Raw genomic sequence first — 15,549 nt, forward strand, 5'->3', positions numbered from 1 at the left:
TTCATAGAGGTAGGTGGAGGGTCACATAAGGGGGAAATCATTTTGCTAACCCCACAGGGGAATGGAACTGAGGTTCTGGGGAAGTTGATTCCTGGCTCTTTCCTGTTGCATTATCACCCCTTACTACCCCAGAATTAGTCTTTTCATCCTCATACTGAGCTGACTTGGGCGCTGTGAGGGCACAGTTCCACCAATTATGATGGAAGAGCCTGACTTGAATGCTGTTAAGTAGCAGCACCACCACACCCACAGTGCTGCCTCTTAGCCCATTTCGATGATATGGCATTTTGGGCATCGGATAGTTCCTCAAGGCCAGGGGCTCTGTTTCTGGTCTCAGGGTCACATGTACAGTTATATAGCTTGTGCCTTTCTCAAGAAGTGCCAAATCAGGGAAGGCTGAATTCTGTCTCAAACTCTACTCTCTGAGCTGTATGCCCTGGTGTGGGCTTCATCCTCCTAGAGAAAAAGACCCTTATCACTCATTCATTCATTCACTTATTTTTATGCCTGTTGTACAGTGAAGTGCTCAGATTGATGGGATTTAATATATATATATATATATATATACCCATGACACACCACCAGTTCAAGATGAAACTTTATCAATACCCCAGAAAGCATCTTTTATTTTTTTATTAAAAAAAAAATTTTTTTTAACATTTATTTATTTTTGAGACAGAGAGAGACAGAGCATGAATGGGGGAGGGTCAGAGAGAGGGAGACACAGAATCTGAAAAAGGCTCCAGGCTCTGAGCTGTCAGCACAGAGCCTGACGCGGGACTCAAACTCATGGACCGCGAGATGGTGACCTGAGCCGAAGTTGGCCGCTTAACCGACTGAGCCACCCAGGCGCCCCCAGAAAGCATCTTTAAAAAAAATTGCACAAAGGAGCCACATAAACCAGTGGCAACCTGTGTAATCTATACCAGCCCTGTGGACTTTACATGTTCTGACATTTGCAAATTGATCTTCACTCAATACAGCCAAGGTGTATTTACTAGTATCAAGAGCAAGCACTGTTCTGGGCTTTGTGGAGGGTCTGGAAGGGTATACGATGCTCCCCTGTCCTCTAGCACCTCACAGTCTGGTTGGTCAGACAGCTCTCGAAGAGCCAAATCATGGAGTCTCAGTCTGAGCAGCTCAGACTGAGAAGGCTCGGTGTCCGAGCAGCTGAGTGTCTGAGAAATGCCAAATAGACAGTGTTTATAGAAGGGTTGTCAAGTGAGAAGAGCGGAGAGGCAGAGCCAAGTCTCAAAGGAGAAATCTAAGGCATGCTGGAAAAATGGTGGGGTTATGAGAGATGGAGAGAAGGAGACAGCATGAAGAGTGTGGTCTACATAGGCTGGAACAGTGAGAATGGGGCCAAGGGCAGGAGTGTGGAGGAGAGCTGGGGCAAACCAGGTGAGGTGCTTTTCTCTCATTACCCGTCAAAATCCATGATCAATGCCCAGGTTGCCTCTCACTCACTTCCAGCTCAAATATTGTAGAGACATCTTTAATCAAAGGCAGCTGGCACACAGAACTTGCCCGTGGGCTGGAAGGTGAATGAGGCTGCTCTGAGAACCACATCCTGAATTCCTTTCTCAAAATGGGTTTGTCATAATTCTATCTCAATAAGAAAATAAAAATAAAAAGTTTGTCAGGTACAGTATATCTGGTCTGGGATTAACCAGACTTGTTATACTATATCAGCTAACAGTGAGTCTCTAGTAAAATCTGGGACTAATTTGTAAGGATGAAATGAAAGGATATAATTGCCAGGTTTAGAAATAATGGCCCTTTGTCATTTAGAGATCACGTTTGGCCCCAGGGCTGGATTCTCATGGAGGCATGCCATGGGGATTATACTAAAGTGACCTAACATCTGAATGGTGATGATGTCAAAATTTCACCCAAAGGGGCAACCATTTTTCATCTTTTGTCAGGGAGAAAGGAACAGCTTTGAAAATATAGCTTTTCCCAGCATTAGTAAGACCAATAAATTGCTGCTAAAAAAAAAAAAAAAAGTTGGGGAAGAAAGGCCATCTGTTTTCTTTTTAACTTTTTATTATGGAAAATTTCAAATCTACATAAAAGTTGAGAGAATAAGCTAATGAACTCTCATGTTCCCATTGCCCAGCCACAGTTATCACCAACTCATGGCTAGTCAAGTTTGTATCTTCTTCACCTGCCATCCCCCATGGAGGCCATTTCCAGACATCTTAATATTTCATCTTCTATGTTTCAGTGTCTATTTCTAAGAAATAAGGGCTTTGTGTGAACATTACCACAACACCATGATTGCATCCAAACAGGGTAACAATTTCTTCTTTTTTTTTTAATTTTAATATTTTAAAAATTTTTTTTAAGTTTACTTATTTTGAGAGAGAGAGAGAGAGAATCCCCAGCAGGCTCTGCACTGTTAGCACAAAGCCTGACATGGGGCCTGAACCCACGAATCATGAGCTCTTGACTGAAGTCAAAGTCAAGAGTCAGGCACTTAACTGACTAAGCCACCCAGGCGCCCCTGAATTTTATTTTTTTTAAAGTAATCTCTGCACCCTTTGTGGGGCTTTAACTCACGACCCCCAGATCAAGAGATATATGCTTTACCAACTGAGCCAGTCAGATGCCCAATAACAGTCCCTTCTTAATCTCAGCAAATATCCAGTCAGGGTTCAGGTTTTCTGATTATCTTATGAATTTATTTTTCCAGTTGGTTTGTTTGAATTGTGATCTAAATAGGGTCTACACATTGCATTTGTTTGATACATTTCTTGAGTTTCTTTAAATCTGTAGATGCCATTTTCTTTTTTCCCCCTTGCAGTTTATGATTGGAGAACTGTCATTTGTCCTTTGTTTCTCACATTCTGGGTTATGCTGATTGTGTCTCTGTGGTGTCATTTGAGATATCCCTCTGTCCCATATTTTTACTGTAAGCTGGGATTGTATCTAGAAGCCATTCAGATTCTAATTTCATTCTTTTGGCCAAGAAATTCTAGCTTTTTTATTTTATTTTTACTTAATTTTATTTTATTTGAGAAAGAGAGAGAGGGAGAGAGAGAGAGAGAGAGACAGCACAAGTCAGGGAGAGGGGCATAGGGAGAGAAAGAGAGTATCTTAAGCAGGCTCCATGCTCAGCTCTGAGCCTGATGCACAGCTCAGTCCCTCAATCCTGGGATCATGACCTGAGCTGAAATCAAGAGTCAGATGTTCAACTGACTGAGCCTCCCAGGCATCTCGAAATTCTAGCTTTCAAAAAAATTTTTTTAACGTTTTTTATTTGCTTTTGAGAGACAGAGACAGAGCGTGAGCAGGGGAGGGGCAGAGAGAGATGGAGACAGAATCTGAAGCAGGCTCCAGGCTCTGAGCTGTCAGCACAGAGCCCAACGTGGGGCTTGAACCCACAAACCATGAGATCATGACCTGAGTTGAAGTTGGACACTTAACTTACTGAGCCACCCAGGTGCCCCTAGCTTTTTAAAAAAGAGTTTGTTGAGGTCTTTAGACATGAAGGGTCTAGAGCCAGACCTTGGACTAGTTTGGGAGCCAAAGAATGTTGCAATGGGTCACTTTTCTGTTCTTTTTTTCTAAAGTTCTCCTTTCTCTTAGTAAGTTTGGTTCTGAGTTTAAGAAGGCAAAGCTTTCAGCGCCTGTGGGTCATGCCTTTACACCCAGCTATGGGGAGCCCTCACTGTATATTTAAGTAGTAGGCTGCTAGGATATAGGGTTTGGGGCTTCAATAAACCCTCTCTCTTCTCAGAGGTCCTGCACGTCTCAATAGTGCCCTTTCTTCCCATTAGTGATGGAAGTGGGGAGAGACAGGCCCTTCCATGTGTGGGCTATTTGAGGGGAAATCTGTTCCTGGAAGCTGTAGCCCATGTGCAGCAGGCTGGGGCTGACTGGGGAGGTAGGTTGGCAAAACTGTCACAACGGTTATAACTACTCTTACTGGATGTCTGCTTCACCATGGACATTCTGCTCAGTGTTTTGCACACACCTGTTCCTCACTCCACCTGCCTGGCCATTCAGCTCCTGTAGGCCCCGTCTGTCCAGATCTTACTCATCCTTCCTGCCTGGGGACTCACTTTTTACAATGGTGAAAAGGTAGCTGAGACCTGCATGCCTACAGCAAGGGCCAAGTGTCACTTTAGGACTTGAGGCCCTCCTGGTGAGCTGGGACAATCTAGCCATATGGGGACTCCTGCCTGGGCCTCTCGGTTGGTGCCAGGGGTATGTCACACTGGCATTGATATTTCATTGCTTGCTTAGGCTCCTTTCCAGCCTTGAGGACCCTCTCCTCCAGTCACCAGCGTAGTGGTGGAAGCTGGTCATAGCTGGGGAATGACTTGGAACCATGGCCTCTGGGGTTGTACCTGTGGTAGGGTAGATGGAATTCTGGTGTCCCACTCTCTGTGGTTCCCTTCCTGCAGATGGGGCCTCTGGTGGGTGTCTCTTGCCCCGTGGCATGCCCTCAGCTCATAAGTCATATACATTAGGTTCTGGTCATCTGTGCCTGTGGGATGGAACTGGTAAGCGTGCACCCTGATTCATCTGTGCTGTACTTTGAGCTCCAGGCTGGTCACAGCCCTGCTCTGATCTCCCCATCTGTTCTTTGCTCTTATGGGCATCTAGGCTTCTTAAGAGAGCTTTGCTTTAGAAGAGACCCCTTACCTGGTACCCCCACTTCTTTCTAGCAAGAAGGTCACATGGAGGCATATTAGGAGCCTCTAGAGAACTCTAGGTCACCCTGGGATCAAATCCAGAACTGTTTGGGCAGGCTGGCTGCCCCTGAAATGTGTGGGGCTGCTGTTAGGGCCCAAGGTGAATTTTCCCTGAGGGGAAGTAGAAAGGTTAGCTTCTGGGTCTTGGCCCCAACCATTGAGGAGATCAAAAGCCTCAGCAGCATCTCAGACAAGGATCACCCAGAGGTGATTTCCAGGACCCAGTCCAGTGGACTGCCCCTGGACCCAGAGTTGCTCTCCAGTGCCATTGGCTCAGGGAGAGAGGTATCCTTTCCCAGGATTCTGGAAGAATCAGTAAGGCATTTGGGTGCTTTGGAAGAAAAGGGGGTAAGGAAATTCCCTGATAGTCACACCTGTATATTTGACACATTTGTAATGTATCAGGTAGGTAATATGGGTTGTCTGCCTTTTTTGTACATGGGGGTAGTTGTGAGAGTTTCTACAATTAAGTTCTACTTAGCAATAGGAGGATTTTATTTATTTATTTATTTATTTATTTATTTGTTTGTTTGTTTGTTTGTTTTCAGAGAGAGAGGGAGCAAGTGCAAGCAGGGAAGAGGCAGAGGGAGAGGGAGAGAGACACTCTTAAGCAGGCTCCACACTCAGTGAGAAGGTGGACGCAGGGCTCGATCTCATGACCGGGAGATCATGACCTGAGTGGAAATCAAGAGTTGGACGCTTAACCAACTGAGCCACCCAGGCACCCCAGTAATAGGAGGATTTTAAAGTGAAAAATGTGGGGTGCCTGGGTGGCTCAGTCAGTTAAGTGTCCGACTTTGGCTTATGTCACAATCTCGCGGTTTGTGAGTTCAAGCCCCATGTCGGGCTCTGTGCTGACAGCTCAGAACCTGGAGCCTGCTTTGGATTCTGTGTCTCCCTCTCTCTCTGTCCCCCCCCCCCCCCACTCATGCTCTGTCTCTCTCGCTCAAAAATAAATAAATAAACATTTAAAAATTTAACAAAAATAAAGTGAAAAAAATATTTTAAAGGAGACTTCATACCCAACATGGGGCTTGAACTCACGACCCTGAGATTAATAGTCGCATGTTCTACCAACTGAGCCAGCCAGGCCCCCCTTACAGTGAAATTTTATCCATGTATTTAGGAAACTGTTCGCTGAATACCTACTAGATGCTTAGCCCTGGGTGAAATGTGAGGAACAAAGGAAGGAGCATGAAATGGGCTGTACCCTCAAGGAGCTTCCAATCTGGTGGGAGAGAAAGAGGCACTTGTTTCGATTTTTACCCTGAACTTCCTTAAATTAGAGTTTGCTCCTGCTTTTTCTTTGTCTCACAGAGGTAAGATAAATGAGCGCATGATTAGAAGGGGTTGGATTATTTCATATTCTAAAATAGTAGAGCATATATTTGTATGGTATTTTACAGCTTACAAAACACATTCACAACATTAACTTATTCTGTTGGGAACTCCAGAGGCCTAATATGAGAGATTTAGAAGAACAGCCAGCTAGCTGACTTTAGCAAACTGAAATGCCATACACCAAGCACAGCTGGAGAACTGCATCACTTCCTTGCCTCCTGCTCCGAGAAGATGGAAAATTTAGCAAGAGGATGGGGAGGGCTTTGAGGATGAGAAGAGGATCAGGAAGTAGGACATTTGAACAAAGGACAGCATAGGGTGGGGTGGGGAATGAAGAACACTGGAAGCCTCCTGGGTAGGGGTCAGAAACTCAGGTTTTAATCAATCTTGACATTGCCCCAATCTGGCTGTACATATAGTAGGTCCTCACTATTTCTCATCTGTAAAAGGAGAGATTTAACTAGATGTTCTCCAAGGTCCCCTCCATCTCTGACAGCTTATTTTTGTTAGATGAGTAAGAAGGAAGGGTGATGCTTCCTGCTGTTCCTCAGCCCCACTGTGGAGAGAAAATAGGTACATCGTGCAGCCTTTAGGTTAATTAGAAGAGATTTAAATGAAGAGGTTGGCTCTTCCTCCATGCTCCAAAGATCTTTCAGGGTGGACAAGATGACCTTACAATCAAGCCTGGAGCCAGAAGAGGGACTGGCTGGTGCCTTGCACAGGAAGGGATTCTTGAAAAGCTACTGGCTTCCTTCTACTGGGTTGGCCGGCAAGTCAGCCAGGCTCCTACCTGGGCCTGCGGAGCCTGATGCAGGCTCCATGTTTCCAGCCATGCATGGCTGCTTGCCTCCTGAGTGTTGTTCCATCCATATCCCTCAGGTGCACTGGCACCTGGTTTGCCCCCTCCAGTGGGCAGTTGTATAGAGTCCTCCATTTGGAGGTGATGGACGTGGTGCTCTCTGCGGTTTCTCCTGCAGCTCTATAGGTTCTGTGGGCTCAGGCCAGGTCTCCACCAACATCAAGGTCTGACATGTGAGGCCACTTCCTTCAGGAGCATGGTTTAGCTTCAGCGGGTGTTGTGTTTGCTCTGCCCTCCTTTTATTTTGAGCATCTAATCCAACCCCTCGTGGATGCCAACATGTCTGCTTCCATGTTCTCTGAAGGCAGGAGCCCTGCCTTGGTGTGAACACCCAGTGATCAGTGGCCTCTGGCCCCTTCTAGGCAGATGACTCCATTGTTGGAAAGTTCTTTTGGTTTGTCTGAAATGGGCTTCCTTACACCTCCTGTCTCTTGGCCTGGCCCTGCCCTCTGGCACAGCCAGCTTATCTGCTCGCAGGTTTAGGAGGAGCTCACTATGCTCTCACCTTCTCAACTCTGAGGTTCTTCTCTATACTTGACTTCTCTAGCTCCTGTGCTGGGATGTGATTCTGGGACCCTTGCCGACCTGGGATGTCCTGCCCAAGGCTCTCAACATCTTGAAGACAGGGAGGTTCAGAGAACAGGACCCAGGGCTCAGTATGTCACATGGACTGAGTGACACCATCTGAAGGATGACTAGCCTTCACTTGCCAGCCTAAGAACACCATCATCCACCTTCCTGAGTGCTCTCTAGCACTACACCCCACACTTGGTCCAGCCTCATGCTGGGCATCTCAGCATGAAGGCTGAGTTCCCTCCATCTGGGGCTTGTGCAACCTGAGTGTGAATCTGTGGGGGCCTGCATGGGTCCCTGCTATGTCTTCTTTCACTGTACTTGGAGATCCCTTCCAATCTAGTGAGACCCTTTGGATCCTGACTCTGTCTCCTGAAATAAGGGTAATAACTAAGACAGTGTACTTGTTTTAGGAATGTTGCTGGGAGAACTTCTCCCCTTTTATGGCCTTGTGAGCCCACTTTCCAAATCCCTGTATCTAACTTTGAGTGGCCAGTGTTAAGCCCTCCAGGCCAAAACCTTGCCAGCTCTGGTTTGAGGTGGTGTCAGCTGAAGGTAGTGGTAGAGCTGGGTTGGACTGGAGAGGCAACCACCCCTTGCACTCTAGCCATGGAATCCTCTGTGCACTGCAGAGGAAACTCTTTTGCGGGCCTGTTCTTCTCTGGTCAGCCATGTCATTCTGGCCTCTTTTTGGGGTACACTGGCCTTTGGCTCTTTAGGGTAGATGTCCTTAGGAACAGTAAACACTCTGCAAATGAAAATTGTAAGCACATGTAAAAGGAGAAAAGATGGTATGTACGGTGAACCTCTTCCTGTAAACCCATCACCCAACTTCAACCATGATCAGTGTTTTGCTATCTTGTTTCATCTATATTTCTCCAGCTTTCTTTTTTTAGACTGGATTATTTTCTTTCTTTCTTTCTTTCTTTCTTTCTTTCTTTCTTTCTTTCTTTCTTTCTTTCTTCCTTCCTTCCTTCCTTCCTTCCTTCCTTCCTTCCTTTCTCCCTCTCCCTCCCTTGTTCCCTCTCTTCCTTCCTTCCCTCACTTTATTCCCTTCCTTCCTTCCTTTTTCATTTATTTAAATCCAAGTCAGTTAACATATAGTGTAATATTGGTTTCAGGAACAGAATATAGTGATTCATTACTTGCATGTAACACCCAGTGCTCATCCCAGCAAGTGCCCTCCTTAATGCCCATCCCCCATTTAGCCCATCCCCCTACCCACCTCCCCTCCAGCAACCCTCAGTTTGTTCTGTATTTAAGTCTTTCTTATGGTTTGCCTCCCTTTCTGTTTTTATCTTATTTTTCCTTCCCTTCCCCTGTGTTCATCTGTTTTGTTTCTTAAATTCCACCCAAGTGAAATCATATATTTGTCTTTCTCTGACTGACTTATTTCACTTAGCATAATAGACTGTAATTCCGTCCATGTTGTTACAAATGGCAAGATTTCATTCTTTTTGATTGCTGAGTAATAGTCCATTGTATGTATATACCACATCTTCTTTATCCATTCATCAGTCAATGGACATTTGGGCTCTTTCCATTATTTGGCTATTGTTGATAGTGTTGCTATAAACATTGGGGTGCAGGTGCCCCTTCAAATCAGCATTTTTGTATCCATTTTTTTTTTTTTGAGAGAGAGAGAGAGAGTTTATTTTTGAGAGAGAGGGAGAGAAACAGAGTGTGAGTGGGGCAGGAGCAGAGAGAGAGAGGTAGACACAGAATCTGAAGCAGGCTCCAGGCTCCGAGCGGTCAGCACAGAGCCCGATGCAGGGCTCGAACTCACGAATAGTGAGATCATGATCTGAGCCAAAGTCAGCTACTTAACTGATTGAGGCACCCAGATACCCCTCTTTAATTAAACAAAAATTTTTTAATGTTTATTTATTTTTGAGGGACAGAGACAGAGAGAGACAAAGCATGAACAGGAGAGGGGCAGAGAGAGAGGGAGACACAGAATCTATCAGCCCAAAGCCCGACGCAGGACTCAAACTCATGAACTGTGAGATTATGACCTGAGATGAAGTTGGACAATTACCCAACTGAGCCATCCAGGCACCCCAACATTTTTGCATCCTTTAGATAAATACTTAATAGTGCAGTTTCTGGGTTGTAGGGTAGTTCTATTTTTAATTAAAAAAATTTTTTTAAATATTTATTTATTTTTGAAAATGAGAGACAGAATGTGAATGCGTGAGGGACAGAGAAGGAGGGAGACACAGAATCTGAAGCAGGCTCCAGACTCCAAGCTGTCAGCACAGAGCCCGACGTGGGGCTTGAACTGTGAGATCATGACCTGAGCTGAAGTCAAGAGTCAGACACTTAACCGACTGAGCCACCCAGGTGCCCCTCTATTTTTGATTTTTTGAAGAACCTCCATAATTTTCCAGGGTGGCTGCAGCAATTTGTATTCCTACCAACAGTGCAAAAGTGTTTCCTTTTCTAGACTGGAGTATTTTCTTTTTTCTTTTTTTAATGTTTTTATTTATATTTGAGAGAGAGTGAGAAAGAAAGTGCACGTGTGCACACAAGAGAGCTGGGGAGGGGCAGAGAGAGAGAGAATCTGAAGCAGGCTCTGCATTGACGACAGAGAGCCTGATACAGGGCTCAAACTCAGGAACCATGAGATCATTTCCTGAGCCAAAGTTGGATGCTTAACAGACTGAGCCATCTAGGCACCCCTGGAGTATTTTCAATCAAAATACAATATCATTTCACTCATAAATACTTTAGGATGTACCTCTAGTTAAGAGCTGTTTTTATTTTAATCCAATGACATTATCACAGCTAACAAAGTTGACTATAATTTCTTATATAACTTAATACTGAATCCATGTTCAATTTTACTTGAGTATCTCAAAAATGGCTTTTTAGGGTTGTTTTGTTCAAATCAAGATCCAAACAAACATTGCATATATATAGAATATTATACATATACATACACACATGTATATGTAATGTATATATGTATATTGGTTTCAAAATAATAATAATATATATATTTTAACTAACAATAATACTAGTGAATGTAATTTAAGATTTCCTTGTGGTTTCGTTTGTCCTTAGTTTATTTCTTTTCAGGGATGTGTAGTCCAAATTCTGTGTTTTAGTGTTAGTAGAAATAACTCTTCTCAGTGAGGTTATGCCATTAAGAAGATATGCAGTTAAGCTCTTTTTTTCCAGTTTGTGTTCAGTTTGTAAGGGTTGCTTTTTGATCACTTATCTGTTGCTATGATCATACTGCACAGTAAATCAGCCAACCCTCAGCGGCTTCAAACAGCAATTTTTTATTCTCACTCGTGCATCTGCATGCTGGCTAGAATTCACTGATCTAGGCTGGGCTCTGGGCTTCAGTTGAGTCCAGGTCTGCTCCACATTTTCTTCCTGTGGTGATGACAGACATGCAAGAGGGCATGCCTAACCACACACACACACACACACACACACACACACGCACACACATGCACACACACACACACACACACTTCAGACCTCTGCTTAAAATGACACACCTGCTAACATTACTTTAGTCAAAGCAACTCATTCTTTTTAAGTGTTCTTTATTTATTTTGAGAGAGAGAGCGAGCATGAGCAGGGGATGGGCAGAAAGAGAAAGAGAGAGAGAGAGAGAGAGAGAGAGAGAATCCCAAGTAGGCTCTGCACTGACAGAGTGGGGCTTGAACCCAGGAACCATGCGATAATGACTTGAGGCAAAACCAAGAGTTGACTGAGCCATCCATGTGCCCCACAGCAATTCATATTTAAGCCCAGAGTTAAGGGGTAGTCTTGCAGTTACTATGACTATATAAGAAATTACCCTAAAGCTTAGTGGCATCAAACAACCACTATTGCGTTCATAGACTCTATAGGTCAGGAACTCAGGCAGGGCACATAGGATGGCTTATTTCTGCTCCACAGTATCTGGAGCTTCAGCTAAGAAGACTCAAAGGCTGGGGGAATGGAATCATCTGAATTGTCTTCCTCACTTACAATCTTACAGTTGATTCTTGCTAGTAGCTGGGAGCCTCAGTGCTTCTCCACATGGGCTAGTTTCAGTTTCCTCTCAACATGGTTTCTGGGTTTCAGGGTTGTCCTAAGACAAAGAGAGAGAGAGAGAGAGGAAACCAACTGGAGGATGTACTGCCTTTTATGATTAGTCTCAAGAGACACATTTATTGTTATTTTTGCCACATTCTATTCATTGAGATGGTTCTAAAGTCCTATCCAATTTTTAAAAAAAGTTTTTGATGTTTATTCATTTTTGAGAGAGAGAGACACAAAGTGTGAGCAGGGGAGGGGCAGAGAGAGAGGGAGACTCAGAATCCAAAGAAGGCTCCAGGCTCTGAGCTGTCAGCGCAGAGCCTGATGTGGGGCCTGAACCCACGAGTCATGAGATCATGACCTGAGCCGAAGTCGGATGCCCAACCGACTGAGCCACCCAGACGCCCCAAGTCCTATCCAATTTTGAGAGGAGGAGATATCGGCTCCAGCTCTTGACTGGGAATTTCCAGTTTCTAAAAGAGCTTGTGGGACTGGAAATCTTGTGGAGGCCATTTTTGGAAAATAGAGTCTGTCACATTCTGGAAAAATATACTTCACCCTTAGTGGGCAGAATTGCAAAGTCACATGGCAAAGAGCAGAAATCGGCTGAGAACAACAGTGCCATCTACCATATTTTTTCTTTCTAATTTAATTTTTTTTAATTGTGTAAAACTTTCATGTGATTTCAAATAAACCAAATGTACCCAGAAACCAAATGTATCTAGTTCTATCTTGTTCTTTTCCACCTTGTTTTCTTCCTTCTCTGATAAGAATTCACCTTTATCAGTTATTTTTCCATTGTTCCCTTTTGAAAATATAAGGAAAATACACACTTATTCACCTCTCTCTATATATATGTGTGTGTGTGTGTATATATATATATATATATATAAGCAAACTTTGAACCCAGTTCTGAAAAATTTTTTTCCACATAATATATTCTGAAGATCACCCTGTAGCAGAATGGAGAAATCTTCCTGATTGCTTTTCTTTTTTCTTTTGCATCTGCACAGTGCTCTATCACGTGAGTGTGCCATAGCTGATGTATGGATATTGGCCTGTGGCCAGACTTTGCTCTTACAAGTAGCACCACATTGAGGGACCTGGTGTATGTGTCATTTTGTATTTTTACTGGTGTATCTGTGGAGTAATGTATCCATGGGATGATCTCCCAGTGTATCTTATGGGATATTTTGTATTTTTCCCAGGGTATCTCTGGGTTGGTTTTCTATGAGATGCTGAAACAAGATGGTAAATGCACATTTTGCTATGTATGCCAAACCTGAGGGGGAAGGGTAGAGGTGGGGTGCTAGTGAGGGGCTTGGACAGTGTTCAGGTATGAGAGGATGGTCACTGGACCAGGATGGGGGGGGGTGGCAGGCAGTAAGGAGAGGGAGAAAGAGCTAAAAAGTGCTCAACTTCTGAATATATGCTGAATGTAGAGCCAGAGGCATGCTGAACGGCTGGGTTTGACGAGTTAGAGAAAGAGGAGTCAGGAAGACCCCTGAGTTCCGGCCTGAGCATGTGGTGTACACGGGGGACAACTGGATGGGGCCTAAGAGGAGGAGTTCGTTCCTGGACAAGTTGTGTTTTAGAGACACCCAAATGAGATATTACGTAGGCAGCTGAATATTCAAGTCTGGGCTGGGAAAATAAAGTAGCACCTCACATGCAAATGCATTAATATTAATGCCACTGGTTTCTAAAAGTACGCTGAGAAAGAGATAAGGAGGAGGAAAAAATTGAGGCAATACGGGGGTTACAAGAGGGCAAGTCAAGTACATTGAATTTAACAAATTTTTATCAAATGAAATGCCGGAAATGAGAGCACTCAACATGAGGCCCGGTATTAATTACCAACTGGTTGCCCGGTCCCTGCCCGGCCCTGAAGGTATAAAGGTGAACAGGTAGATTACCATCCCTATTTCCTACTACAGAGCATACTTGAATTAAACTTGATTAAGGGTTTGGTCCTTGCCCTCTGGGAGCTCTGATTGAATATGGGGATGCCTGGGGGGCTCAGAGGAACCACGGTGGTCCATCTTTCTCATCTTCACATATAGCTGCTAAAACATACGGAATTTGGGCCTGAAACTGGAGAGTTCACTTGAAAGGGCTGGCCCATCCCAGAGGTTTTCAGCCTAGGGGTTTCAGCCCACACCACCAGAGCCATAGAAAACACCTGCTTGCAATGGAGTGTCATTTTGCCTCTTAAACCGCATTTGTGTTCATGAAACTCCAGGAATTTTGGGCAGTGGTGTGGGACAGGGTTCCCTTGGTAGATTTTGGGGATTGGGAAGAGGGCAGGAGGGAGGGAGCTTCAGGTCTCAGGCTGCTGGTCGTGAGTGGTGATCTGCCAGTGGGCACCCAGGGCAGAGACACCAGTGTGACTCTGAGATGTGTATTTATTTGGGCCCAGGGCTCTGGAGGCAGGCTGTGACACACAGAGCTGGCTCAGAAGCCAGTGGACTGGAGTGGGGCTTTCCCAGGGTCCAGGGGCCCTGCTTCCCTCGTGTACTGAAAGCAGTTTTACAAATAATAGTGCTTAGTGCTGACTGCCAGGGGCAGAGGGGTTTCCTGCCAGGATGCTTTTGGGCCTGTGATGCAGGCCGAGCCTATGGAAGGAGGGCAGCCTGCTCTAGGTGCTCCCGACAGGCCAGGTCTGCCACACTGTCCCCTACCCTTCCCCTAACTCCCCTGCTTTGTCAGGGTATATAGTGGAGCCCACCCAAGGGTTCCTGCTCTCATTGGTACTTGACATCTCCTTGGCCACAGTTTCTGCACTGTTCCTACCCAGGCGCTCAGTCAGGCATGATGAGCCCTGGGAAATCCATCTAGGGCTCCAGGGACAGGTGTCACACAACCGTCTCCTGAATGTTGAGTGAGGAAAGGGAAAATGTTCTCCCTGTCCTCAAGTGGGAAAGCCTGGTGGGGACTCTTGGGGGTGACACTGCCCCCTTTCAATTACCAAGACCCTGGCTTACTGCTCTGGGTCTGCCTAGTGGTGCCGAGAACCTGTTTTCAGAGGCACGAAGAAAGAAGAAACTAGAAGCTTTGCCCTTTGGGAAAACATCTTTTGTTCCCTGTACTTCCTTATGAGCACTTACTCTGGGATTCCCAGGCCTGTGAAATGGAGGGGCAGTGACCCCAGAAGTAATCAAGGCTAAACCTCCTGGCAAAGTTTTCAGGGGACATGGGCCCTAGTTAGGCTCCTCCAGCTTCCTTTCCCTTAGTCGCTGCTGGTAGCTCCGGAAAAAACAAGCCGTTCCGATAAAGGCAAGCATTGCTTTTGAAAAGATAGTAATTGATAGTAATTAGTAGTAATTGATTTTGCTTATACAGTGATTTCCCCTCTGTGTAGCTCTGGCCAATAGAGGGTCAGGAACACTGGTGGGGGATAGAAAGACTGAGGCCAGAGAGGTTCTTTCTAAGAACCTCATAGCAAGGCCTGGCAGGACCGGGAGGAGGGATCTGGGTTTCCCAGCCCTGGCCTCTGCTTGGTGGATCACCCTGGCCACTTTGAGATGAGGAAACTTTCATGTATTCAGTGAAAAGATTGGACATCTGATGTGAAGACCGGTCTACTTGGCACCATCCCTGCCCCTGGATAGAGTGGGCTGCCGCTGGGGAGCGGTTGTCCCCAACAAATTAATTTCTCCAAAGACCCTGCTTTATCCCCAGAGAAGGATTTCCTTCCCAAAGATGCACACTCATTGTTTGAGAGTGTTGTTTCTTTGTCCAGCATCTTTGTTCACTGTTCATTTTTGTACAGCGTGTTCATTCAACAAGCACTCCCTAGTCCTGCTGTGGAGCAGGGTCTGTGCAGATGCTGAGTTCACAGAGGAAATGCAGTCGCTGGCCTGAGTGGATCCCGCAGTCTAGGTGAGCAGGAAGGGCTCACCCAAAGCCACCAAAAGGAGCACCAAAACCTCTCTGGTATCCCCAACCCCTTCATGTTGTAGGGAGTTGCCCAGAACTTCAGATGATGGCTGCTTGTCCACACATGCACACACATGCACACACACATACACA

The 15,549-nt window shown here is 45.3% G+C and overlaps 1 protein-coding gene and 1 non-coding gene across 2 annotated transcripts in view; one reads left to right on the plus strand and one right to left on the minus strand.

Moving 5' to 3' along the window:
* The window catches only part of BSN (bassoon presynaptic cytomatrix protein), a 94,780-nt gene that overhangs the window by 2,299 nt on the left and 76,932 nt on the right, over positions 1 to 15,549 (plus strand). The window lies entirely within an intron of this gene.
* TRNAN-AUU lies at positions 5,723 to 5,795 on the minus strand. The gene has a single exon. It is a non-coding gene; the product is annotated as a tRNA-Asn (tRNA).

This window comes from Panthera tigris, chromosome A2 (genome assembly GCF_018350195.1).
Source record: "Panthera tigris isolate Pti1 chromosome A2, P.tigris_Pti1_mat1.1, whole genome shotgun sequence".
Classification (NCBI taxonomy): domain Eukaryota; kingdom Metazoa; phylum Chordata; class Mammalia; order Carnivora; family Felidae; genus Panthera; species Panthera tigris.